Source organism: Artibeus jamaicensis, unplaced genomic scaffold, assembly GCF_021234435.1.
Source record: "Artibeus jamaicensis isolate MK-2021 breed Jamaican fruit bat unplaced genomic scaffold, CSHL_Jam_final scaffold_916, whole genome shotgun sequence".
In the NCBI taxonomy this organism is placed as follows: domain Eukaryota; kingdom Metazoa; phylum Chordata; class Mammalia; order Chiroptera; family Phyllostomidae; genus Artibeus; species Artibeus jamaicensis.
In genome coordinates, this window is record NW_026522059.1 from 43,015,732 (window position 1) to 43,020,786 (window position 5,055).

Consider the following 5,055-nt stretch of genomic DNA (forward strand, 5'->3'; position numbering starts at 1 on the left):
CCTTTAACGTTTATTGCAGGGCAGATGTGCTAGTAATGAAGCCCCTCAGCTACTGTTTGTTGGGAAATGCTTTAATTTCTACTCCATCCCAGAAAGATGATTTTACCAGATATAAAATTCCTTTTTTTAATTTTCCTTTTGAGTTTGTTTCTTACTTTGGTTGAAACTGCTAGGAGCCCACTTTTCCCTACCTACTCTGGTTCTGTTTCCCTTTTCTGTTAAAATGTGTTCAAAAGTGTGAAGCCATATAAAGAGGATTCCTCCAAGGTGCTTTCCAGAACATCGCTTTTTTGCATATGGAGCATAAGTGTTGTTCCTAAGAAACAGGAAAGTAGCCCTGGCTGGCATAGCTCAGTGGATTGAGCGCGGGCCTGCGAACCAGAGTATCGCGGTTCGATTCCCAGTCAGGGCACATGCCTGGGTTGCAGGCCAGTTCCCAGCAGGGGACTCATGAGAGGCAACCATACATTGATATTTCTCTCCCACTCTTTCTCCTTCCCTTCCCCTCTCTCGAAAAATAAATAAATAAAATATTTAAAAAATTAAAAAAAAAAGAAACAGGAAAGTATACCTCTCACTTGTTTATCCAATTAAAAATGAGGAGTGCTACACCAAAATTCCGAAGATGAGCAAAACGAAAGCCCAAACTTCTTCCATGAGAGAAAATCCTCTCTGCCAAGTTTAAGATGAACAGTCCTGGGAATACAAAAAATCAAACATGTTGATGTACTGGAACCAACTGCACCAGGTACATTCCTAATGTCGGGAACATGTATTGCGAGTAAAACAGTGGTAATGTGGAGTGCTAAAGTAATTAAAAACTGGTGAATCTCTGAGAATGGAAAATCAAAGAAAAGCATCGTCATTAAAGCTTTGCTCTCAGGGAAGTGGATTGGAAGGTCTGTCAAAAGTACAGCAAAGAGAGCCCTGGCTGGATAGCTCAGTCGGGGAGGGTATTGTCCCAATATGGCAAGGGTGCAGGTTCAGTCCTCAGGGCACACACAAGAATCAACCAAGAGTGTATAAATAAATGGGATAAGCAATTCTTTCTCTATCAATTTCTTTCAAAATAATGTTTAAAAATAAAGCAACTAATGAATGCATAAATAAGTGGAACAACAAATCAATGTTTCTCTCTCTCTTCTTTTATCTAAAATCAATCAATAAAAAAATTAGTCCTGGCTCGTGTGGCTCAGTGGATTGAGCATTGGCCTGCAGACTGAAAGTCTCTGGTTCAATTCCCAGTCAGGGCACATGCCTAGGAATTGTGGGCCAGGTCTCCAGTTGGGGACATGCAAGAGGCAATAGATTGATGTCTGTCCTGCACATCAATGTTTCTGTCCCTCTTTTTCTCCCTCCTTTCCCCTCTCTCTAAAAATAAATTAATTAACTAAATTTAGTATAGTCCAGACAGTCAAGACAACATCATGTCACAAGTATTTATTATAATCTTGTATTCTATCAGATGCCACTTTGTCATAAAAAATGAGGTACCCAAAGACTGCTGATATAAAATACATGAGAAGAAGTAAAGCAATTGCTGGATTGGTTTCACTCCACATTCTTTTCTTTGAAGGGCTTTGAAGTTCATTGTACATGGGCAATATTGATGTACAGCACAGAAATGAAAAGGCCATGGTTGGCATAGCATAAACACTCTCTTTGGAGAGATGAAAGAGCTTTGGTTTATAATCATCTGTACCATTTAAAATCTGGAAGTATTGCTCTATACAATTTAATGTCAGAGGACAAGGGATGGACCATTTTTTAAATTATTATCACAAGAGCGAAGAACACCATAATAATGATAAACTACTTATGTAGCCAAAAAAACCTATTTTAGGAGGAAGTGCAAGAGGACACAATGAAAACACAAATGATTATTAGTGTGTTTGTCCATCAAGATACCAAGATCCACTGTAGTCTCCAGACAAAAATTCTGAAATAGCAGTAGGAAGCTCTGTTTTAATAATTAAAAGATAAGGTGACCTAGCTCCAGTATTCTGCATTATTATGCTGCCTGCCATCACCACCCTTCCAGATAATCCAAATGCAAAGACTCCAAGATCTTCATAAGACATCACACTGTCTGAATACATGTATAAACAGGAGGTAAACTAAGAGAGAAAACAGGAGCCCTGGATATGTGGCTCAGATGGTTGGAGCATCATCCTCTAGACCAGAAAGGTTGCAGGTTCAATCCCTGGTCAGGGTCCACACCTAGGCTGCAGATTTTCATCTTCGGAGTGGTGCATATTGGGGGCAACCAATCAATGTTTTCCTCTCATATCAGTGTTTCCCTCTATCCCTCCTCTCACTTGCTCTTTTCTCCCTTCCTCCATTTCCACTGTTAATAAATATACTCATATACCCTCGGTTGACAATTTTTAAAAAAGGAAAGAAAAAATGAAGCCAAGAGAGCAACTATCAGCAGCAAGAAACAAATCCAAGGATACCAGTATGAGCCATAAAATAAGCTAATCCAAGGATGCCACTTCCCATGATGACCTTCATCAAATTAAATACTGAGAAACTAAATGAAACACCTGAGGATCCCTGTCTGTGAAGTTGATTGCTTAGCAACAGGCTCAACTCTTCTACCTCCGTTTTCTCAGGCTGCTGGGAAGAGACGTACAAGCTGGACTCAACATTGGTGATCTCCCAGGGCACTTTCGAGGCTGCTTGCTGATGGACTACCAAGTCCACCTGCAAGCTACTAACCCTGCCCTCCCATCGTTAGTCATGCCAGAGGCAGAGTCGTGGGCCCAGCCTTTCTGGTTACTGTCCTTCACCAGAGCAGGGAAGCAACATAAAATTCTTGTTTGATAGTTGGTTATCTTTTTGTCAGGACTTTATGTCTTTCCATTGCCTTCTGACCTCCATGGTTCCTGAGGGGAAATCCATTGTTAATCTTGCTGAAGATCCCTGAATATAGTAAGTCACTTCTCTCTTTCTGCTTTCAAAACTCTCTTGTCTTGGGTTTCAACAATCTGACTTCTAAGTGTCTTAGGGTAGATCTCTGAGTTTATTGTTTATGGGGTTTATTGAGTTTCTTGGGCATGTACATTCAAGTATTTCTTCAGATTTGGGGAGATTTTTGCCATTAATTATTCTTCCCCTCTCTATCACTCTCCTGCTAGGACTCCTGTACTGTGTATCTTAGTATATTTAATGATATCTCATATATCCTTTATGCTCTGTTCATTTTACTTCATTCTTATTTCTTCCTGCTCCTCAGACTGAATAATTTCAGTTGTATTATCTCAAGTTTGTTGATCCATTTTTTTTTGCCTGTTCAAATCTGCTGTTTAAGCACTCTAGTGAGTTTTTCATTTCAGTTATCATATTTCTCACCTCCCATATTTCTCTTTGGTTCTTTTATATAATTTCTATCTCTTTGTTGGTATTCTCATTTTGTTCATTCATTGTTTTTACCAAAATATTTATTTATTTATTTGGAGAGAGGGTAAGGGAGAGAAAAAGAAGGAGAGACACATCAATGTGAGAAATATCCATCAGTTGCCTCTTGTACCTGCCCCAGCTGGAGACCATACCCACAACCTAGGCATGTGACCTGACTGGGAATAGAATCAGTGACGTTTTGCTTTGTGGAATGACACCCAACCAACTGAGCCATACCAGTCAGAGCCCTACATTGTTTTCTTGATTTCCTTTAGTTTCTTTTCCCCCATAACTTCTTTTAGCTCATTGAGCACATTTAAGACAACAGATTTAATATCTTTGACTAATAATTCCTATGTCTTGAATCCCTCAGAGATTATTATTGTCATTTTTCCCTGTTAATGGGCCGTATTTTTCTAATTTGAGGGGTATTTTTGTATTTGTTGTTGAAGACTGGATATTTTTAATATTGTAATGGCAACCCTATAGATCAAAGATTGCTTAGTCTTCCTTGTTGAAAGCTAAATCCAACCATTTTTAATTTTTCCAAACTATTTTTTCAAAGTGTGTATTCCTTATTTTTTGTGGTCCCTAATGTTTGGGTTCTGTTCTATTTGCAGTCAGCCAGTAACATAACAGAGATTTCCTTAAATGTCTGCTTCCCAAAAGAGGTAAGGGAGTGGAAAAAAATTGTCTTGTCTTTTTAAATTGCTTCAGAAACTGTTTTAGTCCATAAACACTCTGACCATCCTGCTATCTCAGTCATTATTTTGGTGGGCAGGTTTCTGGAGCTTCCTATACTGCCATCTCTCTACGTCATCACCCGGTGCTGACTGACCTTAATTTAGAAACAAAACAGAGGAAATATTATCGATTCAAAGTTCAAAGTACACATTTTCCACAAACATGGAAGAACATTTCCCCAAACATGGAACAACATTTCATGAGAGTCCAGTTTCTCATGGTCTCTCATGAGAGATTGAATAACCCAGTAATTTTTTTGTCTGCTGTCAAGCCACATATATTCTAAAAATCCCTTTCAGAGGCAAGCAAAGCATGAAATAAGCTGCAAACATTATCTGGAAGATACAGACCTAGAAGAGTCTACCAAGAGGATCTAAAATGAGACACCAAAGTAATGTTGCTAAATGGGATGCATCTTCCAGGGTATGAAGAGAGAAAACAAGTTCTCAGAGTCGAGGAATGTTTGATCAAAGGAAGCATTGAGTCTGAGGGCAAAGAAACCCATGAGTCTTGTATTTATTATATGCTCTTATCACTTGGCTGCCTGGTAGCTTTTGGTCTCCCCATCTTGTACTCCTATTTGGTCATTTAAGTTGCGCATCATTTATCTTCTTCTAGGACATGTGTTCCTTATTCTAATATAATTAGATTTCTCTCAAGAGCAAGAATAATTTCTTAAGCTGAAAGAGCAGGAATAAGAAGGAGGAAGAGAGTGCCATCAGCAGAGCAATGATCCCTCCAAAAGCTCTGAATCCATTCTTGCCTCTTCTGGATTCTGTTGGCTCCAAGCATCTCTCGTCTTGGTAGCATAAGTCCTGTCTGTGCCTCTGTCTTCACGTGACCTTCTTCCCTATGTGTCCATGTGTCATCTCTTTATTCCAGTCTCTTGTCAAAGATTCTAGTCATTTC

General features: G+C 39.1%; 1 pseudogene; it reads right to left on the reverse strand.

Moving 5' to 3' along the window:
* Positions 1–574: 574 nt before the first annotated feature.
* On the reverse strand, positions 575–2,883 carry LOC119035159 (probable sodium-coupled neutral amino acid transporter 6; annotated as a pseudogene).
* Positions 2,884–5,055: the final 2,172 nt, after the last annotated feature.